Source organism: Ambystoma mexicanum, chromosome 9 (assembly GCF_040938575.1).
Source record: "Ambystoma mexicanum isolate Mex_15411 chromosome 9, UKY_AmexF1_1, whole genome shotgun sequence".
NCBI lineage: Eukaryota > Metazoa > Chordata > Amphibia > Caudata > Ambystomatidae > Ambystoma > Ambystoma mexicanum.
The window spans coordinates 686,371,895-686,388,895 of record NC_090931.1 but is presented as its reverse complement, the minus strand read 5'-3'; positions in this window follow the sequence as shown (position 1 = coordinate 686,388,895).

Below are 17,001 nucleotides of genomic sequence, written 5' to 3'. Positions count from 1 at the left end.
GTGAGAGTATGGGTATGAAAGGTGGTATGAATTAGATCTCAATTAGCTGTCAAAATTGTGATTTGTCTTCACGAATTGTATGGTTTTTAATACTGTGGTACTTTTTGAAATACATATATTTTCTGTATTAAAATCAATTGTTAACTGTATCTGTCCAACCTCATTACCGAGGTCCATTTTTGTATATCATTACATTGATTACCTGGAGGACCTTCGTGATTACAGGTACCCTTATAAACTATACTAATGTAATGTCTCCATAAGCAGGAACTGGATATTGACTCCTTTACAGTAGAAATGAAAAGAGGAATACAGTTGGCACGTATGTGGCTGCTACAAGGGAGGATTTTGACTTCATCTGATGATTATTTTTTGTGTGTGCCAATGGGTCCTCTCCCTCTTCATTTAGTGACTTGAAAATGGCAAATGTGGTGCAGCCTTGCATCTGAAGTTGGAAATCCTGTAATCGGAAGTGCATCTCAGCAAGTTATACCTTGTCCAATTTCTTGCCACTCAGGTGCAAAACAATTGGGCACAGAGGCTAACAAGAGGAAATGAGAGACACAGCAATGTTTGTGTTGTATCAGAACTTTATGATCGATTTTAAGGATAAAGTCGTGCTATTCACCGCATATTTCTTTTGGTTGCAGGAAGTTCTTATGTTCTCTGGATTTGCGTACTAAATGTGGGAAATCGCCGCTACCTGAAAAATGTGGTTATTTTAGAAAATGTATTGCAGGTCTTTTAAAGTGTGTTAAGGTTAATGGCGGGACTTCTGGAAAAACATCCACATCTACAGGGTTTGTCGGTTAGATTTGCGGTGCAGAAAAGCAAAACATTTCTTCTGAAAAACTGTTATGAATGTAAAAAATTCATCTTTGAAGCATGCTACCTCGACTTATCTTGATTATCCAAAATGCAAGTACTTGGTGGGTGACTTTTAGTGCCTTGAGTCCGCGGCTACTACAGAAGAGGTCTTCCACTGGCCGTGCTGGCCTCTGTTCTGTTGGCTGATTCCACGGACATCTTTTTGTGAATGACTGCCAGAGTGTTGCCAGGTGTTGAGCAGCCAGGCGAAGGAAGGCTGGGAAAGGGTCGTGCTCTTTGCGCGTGACTCACCCTCGTCCCATTCCTGACCTTGTTCTCTTGCAAGATCACGCTGATGCTGTTTCACTTGTGTTTCAGTATCCAGCCGCCTCCCAGCCCTATCACACCACTTATCATCGTCTCTCTCTGCCTCCAGTGTCCCTGACCCAGTCAGAGACTCCTTTCCCCTATGCTGCTGCCAGCCCACTTTGTGGGCTCCCCTCACTTGTACTGGCTATGCAACTTCTTGCTCTGCTAGGGACCATCTCTGGTCTAAAGGGACCGATTCTTCATTATATCGCTGATTACTTTAGCTCACAGTTTTGCCGTTTGCACGCTGCGTCCCTGAAGTAGCTAAGTCTTTTGCTGTTTGTGCCCAGCAGGGGATCTGAGTACCTGCTGCACTGGGCCCAGGCACTCTCTGGGAAAACCACTCTCTAACAATATTAATACTCTCAATGCCACTGCCCTAAAATCTGGACAACGGAACCACACTCCCCACACAGGAAACACATAAGCTGCTTCCCCTGATGTCTAGGACTTTTCCATTCTAATGCCCTCCCGCCACTTCCGTTTATCTCGCCATCTCTCCATCTCTCTCCCCCTCCCTGCTCTCTAAGACTTCTTTAGGCTGCTGTGAGGTAGTCCCAGCCTTGGCAGCCCTTATGGGTTTCTTCTGACAGCCTCCAATTGCCCTAACATCTAATGGCGGATCTCACATCCCTGGCCTATGCCAGCACACCACGACTCTCTGCTACTCCTGCTGCTGCTTTTCTCATATCCCACCTTTCCCCCTTCCATCTCTGACTGATCTGTCCTGCCCACCCATTTGTTCTTATCAACTCTCCCTCAATTACGGCCCCTTGGGCTCTGGGGTGGCTCTAAAGAGCTAGGGTCTAGGCCCTGGCTCTTCCGATACCTCTGCCTGTCTTACCTCTTGACGTTGTTGGTGCCTTATTCTGTTGTCTACCTTTTTATCTCACGTCATGTGATGCAGAAGCAAGAGTATTAGCCGTAAAAGCCATCAGCTTACTACTTTCTGGTGCCTAACTTCTACTCCCAGGCACAGCATGCGCTCCTGTAGCAGTGGCCAATCCTGTGATTGTTAACACCCACCATATTAGGAGTCTGTCCCTTTACACTTTGTGGGGGCATTGGAGGGTATACATATATGTTTGTGTTTGATCAGTGCTGGGCCCAGATCACAATTCTACTGTATACCCCTGTTCTGGGGAGCATGCCTTTCTCTCCAGCAGAGAGGGTTTGGGGTGCAACATAGTTTGCTTATCAGACTGTTGATGTTACGCTATGTCCAGTTCGGTAGCCTGTCTTCATGTTGACTCTGGGGATAACTTTTTAATTTGCAACTGGTGTGCCGGCCACCTTAGGGCTTTGGCTTGTGCCTGCATTGTGCTTGGATCCCAGGACCTGACACAGGTTGTTGTGATGCTGCTTATGAACTCCTGAAATTGCCTTTGTGTCTGGTTTTCTTCCGATTCGTGCTATCTGGGATTTCAGGGCTATAGTGCTGTGCCTTACCCTTTCTCACGAACACTCGCTACGTCCTATGTAGTGTTGTGAGATGATTCAATTGCTTATTTCTAATTTGGGTCAATGCTGGAATTGTTTTTGTTGTGTTGAAACCTTATTCTTGGCTCGTGAGGTGTTGGGCCATTCTCCAAGCTCCCAGCTTCCAGATAGGGTCTCACGTGAGGTCTATGCTCACCTATGCAAGTACCACCTTGGAGACACAGTTTTCCTTTCTTTTAAGTAGTGTGGTTATGTTCCATAACTGCTTACATCTTACTAGCCGTAGCCTGCCTTTAGTCCATGATCATCATGGCTTTATGCTACTCTTTGCAGATGCCTCGGCAATACTTTTGCAACAGCCCTTCCGGTGCTTCTTCCCTGACTCAACAGGATCTACGCTCCATATGGTTGTCATGAACACCTGCCCAATTTACAGTAATTGTGTCTCATTCACCTACCTGGCCTACTTCGACACCAAGGCAGCCATGTCTCAATGTTGCCTTCAAAGAAAAATGCCACTGACATTGTTTTATCTTCTCATTCCCAGAAGATTGTCTCACCCTTCTGGCAGCAAGTTCTTTTTCTCTGCCTTTTCTCTCATGAACGGAGGCTCTAGATGTGAAGCTTGCCTCATAAGGTTTCATAACATTCAACATCGATGGCACCTATGGCGATTACACCTTTGTGGTGCGAGAAAACCACAAACACCTTCCGGTCTTCAATACCATCAGCCTCCACAGTTTCAGACAACATTGGAACCTAGAAGCAGCTGCCATTTCTAGCCAACCTATCTTCCTACCTTAATGGGGAGAAGGCCAGCAACTTCGCACCCACCCAACTGATACACAAACACTCCTGCTGTGGTTTCGTAGAGGCACACCAATGTTGGAACACTCATCACATGCTGCCATATCCATGATCTCCCAGAGGACCAAGACGTTGAGTCCTCACCACGATGGAGACCTGGTTTACATCGAACTACAATTATTGTCGTGGTAATTTAGAAACCCCTGAAAGTTGCAACACTTTTCTCAAAGAGTGGGTATATTTCATTGCTAGCATAGAGGCCACTTTGGATACAATCCTGTTCATGGGGGACCTGGAAATCCGGCTGGGTTGCCCTCTGAACATTACAAAGAGCTCCTTCATCGACACTGTAGATGGTCACACCTAGGATGATATCCTCTCCTCCAACATCCTCCTCAATGACACTACGAAACATCCCCTCCCTGGACTGGCCATCACCTAATCCTCACCAACCTGGCTAACAACATTGCCAAACCTCGTCTTCCTCCGTAATCTACAGGCAACCCCATTGCTATATGCCCCATGAAAAGGATTACTGTTGGGAACTGTAAGGCAGATATTTATTATTATTATTATTATTATTATTATTATTATTATTATTATTATTATTATTATTAATGAAGGGGAAGATGTGGTTGTTAGTTGCAAAGGCAGTCCAGTGGGTGTGAAAGTTGGGATTGTGTGTTGGGGCAGTAACTGAGGTGCAGAAAGGTTGGGGTGGATGTGATAGAGGGGAGTACGTGAGAGAGTGCTTCAAAGGATATGTTATGTTATGTTATGGGAATTTCTGTAAGCTCACGTACACCCACGGGCATCTTGGCGCTGAGGAGGCAAGTCGTAATGCTGGATGCAGCTAGAAAAGCAAGGTTTTTAAGCCTTGTCGAAAGGCAAGGTGATCAGAGATGTCACGCAAAGGAATAGAAAGGTTGTTCCACTATCTTGCAGCAGCAACTGAGAAAGCACGGCCACTCTTACGGGCCAGCTTGAAACGAAGCACAGCCACCCGCCGGGTGGTTTGATAGTGAAGGGTACGAGTGGGTGGGTAGGGAGTGAATTTTCTTTGCAAATATTCTTCCCCGGTTCCATGGAAAGCCTGGTGTACTATACACATGGACTTGAACAAGATCCGCTGAGCAACAGGGGGCCAGTGTAGTTGTCTCAGTAGGGGAGTCATATGGGCTCCAAAAGGCAGCTGAATGATAGAACGGGCGCAGCATTTTGAAGTAGCTGCAGACGTCCAATCAGGTAAGCAGGTTGGGCCAGATAAAGTGAGTTGTAATAGTCCAGGACACTGAGGACCAGGGCTCCCACCACTAGTGCCTGACTAGCAGTGTGAATGAAAGGAAGGACTGTCCGGAGAACCCTAAGTTTAAAATGACCCGATTTGCAAACCGCTCCGACCTGCTCATCCATGGTTAAAGTGGCAGAGAAGCGTACTCCCAGATTCCTACCTGATAGGACTGGCATAGGGAGAGGGCCCAGTGATGGGGGCCAAAAAGTGGCCGACCAGAACACATGAGGGGTAGAAGTACCCACAACCAAGACTTCAGTTTTAGTGCCGTGTAGCCTGAGCCAGTTCAGCGTCATCCATATTCCCAGTTCCTCCAGGCAGGTTTTTTTAGCCTGTTAGCTGTTTCTGGTTTTGTTAGGTCCAGACGGACCAGTATCTGGGTATCATCGGCATATGAGTAGAAGCGGAACCCATGAGATTCAATAAGAAATAGTAGATATCTTATGTAGATATTTTACAAAATAAGGGAGAGTGCTGAGCCCTGAGGGACACCACGAGAGAGACAGGGGCAGAATAAAAAGAACAAAAAATGAAGGGAAGCGAAACTGACTGAGATCGACTAGTGAGAAAAGTTATGAACCATTTGAGGACTTGGCCAGAGATTCTGGCTTCAGAGAGCCGGGAGATTAGAAGAGAGTGATCGACGGTTTAGAACGCAGCTGACAGATCTTAAAGCAGGACTGCTCCAACACCGCCCTGATCGACAAGATGCATAAGGTCATCCATCACTGAGTTAAGAACGGATTCGGTACTTCTACCAGGCTGAAAGCCAGATTGAAATGAATCAAGGAACTGTGTGGATTCCAGGAATGTGGATAGCAGTGGAGATACTATTGCCGCCAAAACCTTAATCAGAAATGGCAGAAGTGAAATAGGGAGATAATTGGCCATCACTGCAGGGTCCAAAGAAGGCTTCTTGAGCAAAGGGATCACTAAAGCATGTTTAAATGAGTCCGGGATCACTCTCTTAGCGAAAGAGTTATTAACTGCTGATGTGATGTGATTAATCAGATCCACAGATGTCTCCTGCAGGAGAGCGAGTGGTATGGTGTCTGTAGGGGATGCAGATTTAAGCTTTTGGATTGTAGGTAGAACCACTGTATTAGACCAAAGGGGGAAAGATGTCCAACACCCTCCCGTAGAGGGGGGTATCGGAAAGACTGGGGCGTCAGCAATTGCTGCAGTGTAGAGGGGGTGTGGGGTTGCTAAGTGTGGGTGACTCTTTATATATGATGACATTGCCACTACCTTGTTTGTGTGGGCAATGTCTGTAGTGGATGAAATAGTGTGGGAGAAGCATGCCTGGGATGATAGGTGTGTGGTGGGGTTTGAGCCATGTTTCTGAAAGGAAGAGTATATTTGGGGAGTGTGTGCTAATTAGTTAATTGATTTCATGTGAGTGAGCAGGTGCAGAGTGGCAGTTGTGAAGAATGCAGGTGTATGAAATTAATTGTTTTCTTGGATTGCTGTGGCGCAGTTTGATTTGAATGTTGGTTGTGTGCTTTGCATAAGCCATGTTTTGTGGAAACTATTGGCAAAAAAAGGTTAACAGAGAACAAAGAATGAAAAAGGGAAAAGACATGAAGCCTTAGCTCTGCCAACTCTTATTCTGGACGCTCTAAGAAAATCGCTTAAATTCACAAAGTAACCCAGAGGTACTTCAACAGGAAAGAAATATGAACAGGAAACGCCAACCCAGTCCTCTTTTGACAGTGAAAGCAGCAGCTGCAGGCTCACAAGATGCAGTTACGGAGCTAGAGAGAGGACTGCAAAGGTAGATTCAGGCTGCAAAATGACATCCCTGGGGGAGGGAGAATCCACCCTACCTTACATCCTTAACTTTATGCCCTTGGGTACGACGCCCCCTAGGTGAGTCTTTTGGTTACGCATGTCCAGCCTTCTGTGAGCAGCCTGTAGATTCACCCTGGTTGGTTCTTGTTGGTCCCCTGACCTCTCCAGGCAGCCACAGGCAGCTGGAATTAGTGCCTGTGGTGGTGTTGTGCAGAACTTGAGTTCCTAGCAGCCCAGTTGAGGCCCTTCTGAGGATGGAAGGCCCCTTTCAAACATGGTAGTTTTGGGGTCAGAGTTTCACATATTCATCCTGTAGATCAACCTTGGTTGCTTCTTGCAGGTCGCCTGCCTCTGTGCAACCTCAGGCTGATGGAATGAGTGCCCCTGGTGGTGTGCTGAGATCAATGTTCCTCCCAGTCTATTTTAAGACCCTTCTGAGGTTGGCAATACCCTTCCAAGATGGTGGTTTTGGGGTTAAAGTTCCCATGACCAGCCTGTAGATCGACCCTGTGTGGCTTTGCAGGCAATCCCAGGCAGCTGGGTGAGTGCCTCTGGTGGTGTTGTGCTGAGCTCTGTGTTCTCTCAGCCCACTTGAAGTCCTTTCTGCGGATCAAAAGACCCTTCAAAGATTGTGGTTTAGGGGGTAGGGTTCATGTGATGAGCACATAGTTCGACCACGGTTTGTTCTTACAGGTCTCCTGCCCTTTGCAGGCAGCTTCAAACCATTTCCTGCAAGGGTTAAGAGAACCATTCTTTCTCTTTTGAATTCCTCGTGGCAGGTTAGTCCACAGTCTATAGCATGGGGCTGGGGGTGGCCACTGTCTCCAATAGATGAATATTCCCTGTGTCCCTGGTACAGCTAGCTAAGTGACGTACATAGCACATACAAACCAATTAATACACTTTAGCAAAACTCTCTTTTGCAACTCTCCATCCTTTCCTACTAATGTTACTGTATTTATATGGGCCCTCTCACTCAGCTGGGCCGTAATTGGCAAGGGTTACAATTATATGATGCTTCTTATGTAGAATGCCACAGTGCTCATATTTCCCTTGCACCTTTCAGTGTCTGGAGAGAGGGCATCACTGCAGCAAAGGGAGGGGGCAGCTTAAGGTCTGAGGTACCGTCCAGTTGGCCTCATGTAGCCCAAGGCACTTTGCTAGGACCTGACAGTACCACCACCACACCACCCGCATTGGAAAGTCTATGCTCGAGGAGGGCTTGCTGATTGCACTCTCGGTCTAAAATGTTACCCAATTGCTTTAGCTTCTGAAAAAAGTATCTCATTTAATCAATTGCCCGGTGCTTGTCTCGTTCCGTGCAGCAGACCACCAGGCTCAACTCTTAAATTTAAGAGTATGCCTCAACAGCGATGCAATTGATTGAATGAGATACTTTTTTCAGAAGCTAAAGCAATTGTTCAACAACCTTAAGCCTCAGATGAAGAGCAAGGACTGCTCGAAACACGTGTCAGGCTGTTTCAGACTATATTAAATCTGCAATTGTAGCAGTGTGTAGCATCATTTTGTGTCGGCGCTGTAAGACTGGAACCTTTCTTTTGCCTTGACATTACGGTGGTTTAACTGGGCAAGGTACCCACAAATCCCAGTCCGCTGCAGCCCTCCGTCCACCTATTACACGGTGCAAGTGCTTTGTTCTACTTTTGGTTTGCTTTGCCCATACCTTTTTACAGTAAAATGTTACCCATGTTCTTCTTGAAAACACCCTTTTCATTGTTCCTGATATTCATTTAACCCTGCCCACTTATATCCAAAAGCAACTACTAGGTAAAGTCCATTACACTACCTATAAGACTGAAAATGGCTGATCACTTACCAGTAATTTACATCTCTTCAATATTCAAGTCATCCTTGTCACACTCTTACACACAATAGAGTAAGGCCTGTGACACAGAAGACTGAGAGGTAATGGCCTGATTACTTACTGGTAATCTTCAGTACCCCACGTCCAATTCTTCCTCATCACACACCTTACTCTATAATGTCAAGGACTGTGACGGAGGAGGAGGAGCAAGGCAGATTGCAGCACTTAGTCTCCATGATTCCTTCTTCCTTATAAAGGGTTTTGGCAATAGCCATACATGTTCCCCTTCTGCAACTGCTTTCATTGGAAACTAATCTTTGTGCCAGGCCTCCTCAGCCTGGTCTCTCACGGACCCTGCAAGAATGCACCAAGTGCTCTGCGCACGAGCCACAACAGGGGAATAAAAAAGGTGCAAAGCCGGCCTTCCCATTAGCATTTAAAAAATGTCCCAAACTAGTATTACTGACAATCCACTGCACATTGTTCTAACCTACTATTATTATTATTTTTTTTTTTTAATTCATTTATATAGCGCCAAAGCCCACAGGCATCAGGGCCCAAACAGTTAAACGAAGAAAACATAATACTAGATGGGATAACTGAGATTATTTGTTTATCCTATAGGTCTGCTAAGGTTATCGAGTGTCAATGATAATTTCATTTACACTCTTATTTCTGAATATGTATACTCAGAGCTCCTAGGTCATGCGCCGCAAGTCCTCTCTCCTTTACCCTTTGTCCTTTTTTAATTTGTCTATGTTTGTAGTTTTACCCAATATAAAGTAGAACCTACTAGTACCAGAATATGCGTGAAAAAATGGTGAAGGCGTTTGTTTCCATGACAACCAAGCAGGCACAGCATATGGACAGGAAGTGCAGATGAGAGGGATTTTGAAATGCTAGTGGGCCAATCCAAAGGGTAGTGACGACATAGAAATGGGCTACCGTTTGCCCGTTGATATAACGGTTTTGGACAGCGATATTTGAAAAATTGACTGACCTGAACTTCAAGAACTACCCATACCTTCTCCAGGTGTGACTGCTGGGAATGTTTGTTTCCTAGATGGGGTCCATGGCTCGTGGATCATGTATTGAAGCTTGTGCACCTAGCATGTGTGTTGGCGAAACGCAGGATTGCATTAGCGTGGAGGGAGAAGGAAGGCCCACATGTAGACAGATGGCTGGCGGACCTCAATAGGTGGTCGCTAGCTGAGATGCGATTTGGTTTAAAACTAGAGGGGGCGGGAAAGAGGAGGCTGCTGATGCACTGATGGCTTGGAACCGTCTGACTCAGTCATTGTGTTTCCTCTCGGATGATAAACCTCTGTGAGGGGAAGGGCAAACAGTGGGAGGTGAGATGGGGTATTGCAATGGATGGATGGTGGGTTGCCTTGATAATTATGTTGGCATTGTTTCAGGAAAGTGCTCTCTGAATACTGAAGAAGTGTGGGGATTTAGTACTTTCTTCCGGCAGTTTTGAATGTGTTGATGCTATAGCACTTGATCGAGTCAGAAGAACAGGGATGTGGCAGTTGGGGCGGGGGGGCTTGCAGTTAGGGTGGAAGGGTTGTGTAGGTTTGGGATGCGTCTGAAGTATTTAACACGCCCTCTGTGAGATTTAGGGGACTATGGAGTGGAACATGAGTTATGCTGTGGACTGCAAAACGCAATAAAGAGATACAAAATGTACAAAAAACGGTCTACCGTTTAAAAGAAACAAAGTCAGGGGGGCAGGGAGGTGACCTGCATCCAGTGAAGCCCTGCTGGGAAACTTCCTTAACATTTTGCCAACGCCCTGATCTGCCATGCTTGCCCAGATGATGGAGAGAGTCTCACACACCTGCACTGCCTGCCTGGCAACCCCCGAACTTGGTTGACTGTTTCTGTATCCCTACAGTCCCCCTACCAGCACTTGACACCTGATGTCTGCACTTACCCTTGCACTTGCCACTTGCTGGCCGTTACTTTTACTTATTATTATTATCTATTCCCCTGTACTGCACTGTCCCTTCCCCCATCCCATGCACTTGCACGATCTGAAAGGCCCCTTCGCCTAGTAGGATCGTTGTCTGTCCTCCCTTTGTTCCCCCTCGATTGCCTTGTTGCGCCTTGAAACACTTGTGTATAGGCACATTATAAATGCCATATCATATCATATCATAGGACAAGGAAATCACAAAGACAGACATCCACGATGCACACTTTCAAAAAGCACGATTCACCACATTTTTTGAGCCGTTGATGGGTGCCATGCAGTAATTTATACCTGAGGGGCGTCTAAGCTGGTTATCCTGGTGGCTCGAGCTCCAGGGCACCAATTATGTGAGGCTTGAGCCCATGGCCCCATATAATATGTGGCACCTATGCTACTCAGGACTACTTGGTTCTCTCTCTGGATCAAGGTCGACGGTCGGGTCAGTGCCAGGTGGAATGAGCACAGAATCCCATGAAGAACAGTCATGCCTTGTGACATCTCTAAAATGACCACAAATCAAAGATCATCTTCTCCAAAACCTAACAATGAGGACACGAGGACCCTGCAATCCTCAACATGGTTCCTTGACATATGTTGTGTAGTTTGGGACAGTTTGCAATCTCTCCTTCCTCAATATCCTGAAAAATGTTCTTTTCTAGACTTCATTGTTTAGCTACGTGTGGTCCCAGCGCCAAGATACCTCCAGGTGAAAGTGCGCTATATGAACTCGATTAACATAACAGAACAGGGCGCAGAGGGTGGAAAGAAGCAAGCACTTTCTGCGAAACGCCGTCCCTCACCGAGAGTAGTCTGTTGAGCCGGCACGACTCTCCAGCATCAAGCATTGAACGTGGGGTGGTTTAAAGAGAAGCCGGATGATTGTGTAAAAGGCCATTGCATTTGGAAAGCCCAGGGATGTGATGAGTTTGGTCATATGGCTAGACCACGGGTACTCATTTTGTGACTGCTTTGCACTACAATTCCCATGATCGTTCATTGACATGATCAGTGGTTGAAGTGAGCGGGAACGGTCAGGAGCAGCCTTCCACGCCTTTTATTTTTTATTGTTAACAGTTCCACTACTTTTTTCACACTTCTCCACTTTAACACATAAGAGCAGGCACAGCTACACTTAGGGCCTCATTACACGGTAGGCGGTAAGGGTTTACCGGTACCGGTATTTTACCAGTACCGGTAAATCCTTACCGCCTTACTACGAGGTCCCTTTACGGGAATGGGGAAGGGCAATGGAGGAAGGAGGAATTACCGCCCCGCCAACCTTGGAATAGGGCGGTAATTCCCCTTTCCTCCAAGGCGGTACCGGTAAATTACCGGCATGAACCATGGCGCTAATAGCGCCATGGTTTACCGCCTACCGTGTAATGAGGCCCGTAGTTCTGCTTAAACTCCATTGGCTGTCAAAGATCGTGGTTGCAACCCTTGAAAAATGAGCTGCACGTTGCTCCCTTCCTGCCTACTCTGTCCCCAGCCTGGGTCACAGCTTGACTACTTTTTTGATACACTTCTACCGCTGGACATGAGGTTTTCCAGTCAAGCTCTACTGTACTTTTAGAGATAATGGCCTCAGAAATTGATGTTTCTGGCTTGATTTTCATAAAGCAGGCCTTTGAGTGCTCATTTACCAGAAAGCAGTCATCAGCGGGGTATCTACACCAGTCCTTCTGCAAGTGATCGGGCCCTCACAAATGTTCATATCGGATCCATAATCACTTCATGACCGTGCGGCATAGACTGTAACATCACTGAAAGTGAGGTGAGGATCTAGGCTGCCCAGGAACCCGCATGATGGCTTCGCATAAGCTGGCAGAGCCCACCAAGCTGCCAGCCTCAGATCACAGCCCCGCTTCCAGGATATACATCGTTCTCGCTAGGCCTAATCGTAATTCTGTGAGCTCCATTTAGCAGAGAAAGGGTTAACACTTGCACGCGCCGCAAACAAATTGCCCGCTTCAGAAATGGGGGGCGCACGAGAGAGAGAAATAACCTCTCCCATAAAATTGGATGTCAGTGGATTATCCCAGCTCATATCCCGGGATTAGTGTGCTTGAGGAGGGCAACCAAGTGGAAAAATGCAATATCGCTGCACACGAGGGCCGAGGCCGCTCCTTCACACCAACCCAATTACTGGCCACTGTGGTCGCAGGTGTGATAGGAGGCCCATCCCCCGCTGCCAGAGGATAAGCCTATTACTGCATTCTGTGACGCATCAGAGAGGCCGTTAGTAACCTGCCTGCACCCTATTCCATTCCCCACATCTGGCAAGCCGTGCCGTTCACTCCCATCAGGATTCCGAAATGGTGTGACAGTTGTACCGGGAAGGACGGCATCGTGTTGTTTATTATCGTATCAGGTGACAAGATGTTGCCGTGTTGCTGATATGGCGGTGCATTAGTACAACTGGACCGGGTAAACCTGTTACAGGCTACGGTCTTCTTATTGCAGTTCCGCGGCAGAATGGCAGCTGCTGTGCATTATTGCCAAAGCAAGCCACTTATGCAGCGAGTGGCTGAAGATGCTGTGGGGAGCCGGCGCAGGACATTTCGGCACCGCCAGTTCAGCGCGGGCCGGTTTGGCACAGACGTTTCACCACAGGAGCCGCTTTGGCGCGGCCTGTTTGGCGCAGCTGGTTCGGTGCCAAATTGGGCCGCACTGGACATGTCCTGCTCTGTGGCTTTGCTGCTGGCATAGGACCAGCCGCCCGAAACAGTTCTCAGGCCAGGGGTGGACTGGCCTTTAGGGAACTCTGGAGATTTCCCGGTGGGCCTCTGCACCCTGGGCCTCTTTTCTGTGGTATTTCCAAATGTTCTCATAGGAAAAGCATTGGGCTTGCTGAACATGTGTCATATAGGGCCACTTTGAACTTTATTTCCAGGGCCTCTTTTGCTCCACAGTAATTATTTCCAGGGCCTCGTTTAGTTCCCAGTCCAGCCCTGTCTCAGGCTGGAATGTTTCTTAGTGATCTGATAGGGCGGGTCGACCTACTGCTGGAACTCTTTCCCTCAGTATTGATGCCAAAAGGCCAGTTCTTCTGATTCTGGTGTCATCATTATTGATGCCAAAACACCAGGCCTTCGGATTCTGGAGTCATCCTTGATGCCAAAACGCCAGTCTTTCTGATTCTCAAACTCTCTGTGCCAAAACATGCTGGCGCCAAAACATCCCTGCGCCGGACTGGTTGCGCCGAACTGGCATCGCCAAACCGGCCCGCGACAAACGAGCCGTGCCGAAAGGTGGTGTAGCGGTAGGGAACAGAAGAGGTGATAGACGGTTCTGCAACAGCGGCACCTAGTGGCAGTGGCAAATATAGCCTTGCCTGGAGCTCTAGTCTTCCTGTCTGTCCATCAGGGTGATTACTATCACCCTCATTTTAAATGGGGCGGAGTGGATAATCGGGGACAAAAAGCAAGGCAAACCTTTTATATGCCTTGATTTACCTTTTTGCCCCATTTTTGAGCGAAGATGTTCACGCCGTGGTGGCAACCTCTGACTCGTCAGTGCATTTAGTCTGCAAAAGATTTTCATTCAGGCATAAAACAAATTGATTTCTATGGAGTCGACCTCGGTTTTGCATCTGCTCAAGACAATTCCTAAAATATGAAATGATCAGAAGGCTCTGATAAAAGGAAAGAGCCGAGCATAGGCAAGCAAAGGAGGGGTCCAAAATCAAGAAACTGACATAAATAAAGGCAAAAAGAGCACATCAAATCCAATTATAGGAACTATCAAGGCCAGGTCAGCAATCACACATGCGGCCAAAATTTTCACTAAGGTCACTGAGTAGAATTCATTCATACAAGGCATGTCAGGAGCATGGTTTTGTAGACCCTTCACCCTTATGGTGGAGAAGCCGCAGTTCGACCGACTAAAAGAAAGGACCTTAATCCCCACAGTATAGTATGCTGCATTTGAACAGTGACCATTAATGGTAACCCTAATGTAGAAACGGTCCTTATACTCACTGCATACAGACCTGCAGGCAATAGCAGACACTTACGTGATCAGTGACTTGAACTCATCAGCCACCTACAAAATTCTAAGAACAAAGTCATTAGGCTTGGGGATCTAAATATGTGGCTCAAGAATAATTCAAATAAGAACACACACAAAGTACTTAATAATCTAGAAGCCTGGGATTGTCCGAAAAAGTCCTTACACCAACCAAAAGTCATGGCCATGCTTTCGTTCATTCTGAATATATTCTTTGGATTAATGAAGTCGCATAAATCTTCTGTACCGCCCAACACAGCACAGTCAAATCAATATTACCTTGCAAAATTCTTAAAATCAGATGGGGCTCTGAAACAAATCAACAGCAAAAAGGTTAATAATACTTCCACAGCACATCCCCACTCTCAAATTCTTTATCAATTTGGGATGTCCAGAGTCTATCCTCCAAGCTCTATCTAGAGAGTTGGAAGCTACCACTGAAGTAGGGCCAAACACACTGACACAGAAACTGAAGAGGGAATGCCACTTTCATGTGGCGGCCATCTTTGCCCGTCCTGCCTTTTCCTTCCAAGATGCATGCTAACTCCCAACATATAGTGTTCTGAGGGCGTTCCTTTTTTGTTTTTTGTCGGATGTAGCACCCACTGGAGCTATAAGGCTACAGTTAATGCTAGGAGTAGAACCTGAAGTCAGGTTTGAATGTTGAAGTATAACAAGCATTGTAGGCAAATAATCTTTTAAATCCGTTTCTGCATAGACACAGGTAGTATAATGAGACGCGGCACTTGTCTGACTTAGAGCAACGCAGGTTCAAATCCCAAGTGTGCGCTTAGAAATCTATTTGGTATTAAGCGCGTTATAAAACAATTATAAATATATGATTAGATTTTATCTTAAGGAGATACATTTTAAATTTTAAAGCCTTCTAAGTAATAACAAATAATATACTTACTGGTGTATGGAAGGAGTGTGTTTCTTACATTGTTGGAATGTGCAGAAATAATTTTGTATATGCTGTAACCACAGATGACATGATCATAAAGTATGAAAAGCAAGCAAAGACTAATGTCTTGGTGAATTTGAGGAAAATTATGCACAATGGTAAAATAGAGCAGGAAATTAGTTTGGTAATTCTCAATGAGGAAATACAAATTGTTAATAGACGTAAATACCTTGGAAATTATTATAAGGTTAAAATAAGTTGGAAGATCCACCTTAGCTATTCTAACATGGTCAGTAGCCTGACCCTGTCACAAAGTGGTTGGGATCCCTCTCAGCCTGGCATGGGCGGCCTACCAGGGTGGAAGCCAGAGCCAGTCCTATCCCAGAGGGGAAAGGTAGCAATTAGGAGGACCCCAGTCCATGTCCCTTCTCTATGTGCCCATGTGATTGGCAATGGTACCACTCTTAATCCCTCCATACTTCTACTTCTTTCTGTTTACGAACACCAGCTGCCCCAGTGATGGAACCAAGCAACAACAGCTCACAAGAACTTCTCAAGGGGTATCCAGCATCTGCTGGGCACCCCAACTGGCAGGACTACAACATGCAACCGCTGTCTAAAACGTCAGAACAGTGTCAGTACATGCGTAGAATGCTACCATCCACTCCAAACAACAAGCACACCACACTCACCGGCAGCAAACTGTCCTATGCTTGGGAAGAGCAACCATTTACCAGCACCAGAGCTGCAGTGCAGCTCTTTAAAAAGGACTATGTTGCAAAGGACCCTCACACAAACTGGAACTTTGATCATAGCAGACCACAATTGACGGGCTGCAGCGGTCCCTCACGAGAGAACGTCTGAAACACCTCCTGCATAGGGAAAGCAGAGTAAGATTGGCATGGGTAACTAGAAGGAGAGAGGCAATGGGTATAGGAGGGGGAGGGTGGTGTAAGAGGCAGCAGGAAACAGGAAGTTGTGGGTTGTTCAGGTGAGGGCGGAGGAGAAGGAGGCATTGGACCAAGAGACCAGAACGAGGAAGGATGGTGCAAAGGAGCATTGAGGCAGTTTATAGAGAAGGTGAGGTATTGGCGGGTAAGAGAAAGTTATACTGTGGTCTAAGTGTACATGTAAGGTGTGTGAGTGAAAGTGGCAGTGGCCGTGTAGGGAATGAGTGAGTGAAGGGTAACTGGAGGAGTGACAGGATGATGATTGTGGAGAAGGTGGGATGGAGCAGCACTATTGTTAAGGTGGGGATAGTGGTAGAGTAGAGGTGTGACCACAAGAGGGGTGGGGTATAGAAGTAGTTGCATGGAGGTGGATGGAGTAACAGTGCAGAGGTAGTAGAAGTGTGGGGGTGGATAAGTAACAGTGTGGAAGTAGGGGTAGTGACAGTGTACAGGTGGGAGCAGTAGCTGAGAGTTGTAGTTGGGTGTAAGTAAAATAAACAGTCGAGGTGAGTATAAGAGTAGGAGGGTGTAAGATGTATGGGTGAAGGTGAGTAGAAGAAGGAGGATTATAAGAGGGACAATAGAGGACGAGAAAGGAGAGCGGGATGGGAGACAGTGGGAGGAGTAGGAGTGGAGGTGGAGAGTTTAGAAAGGGATAGGGGGAGAGAGAGAGTAAGCTCCAGGAAAAGTAGTAGAAGGGCATATTAGATCAAACGAGTGCCCTGAGTGACTGGTAGGCACTATCCAACTGGGGTCCATCATAGGTGTCACCTAGATTGTTCCAGGAGGAAGTCTAGCAATCAAAAGTGTTTGCCATTAGGCCATCACCTATCG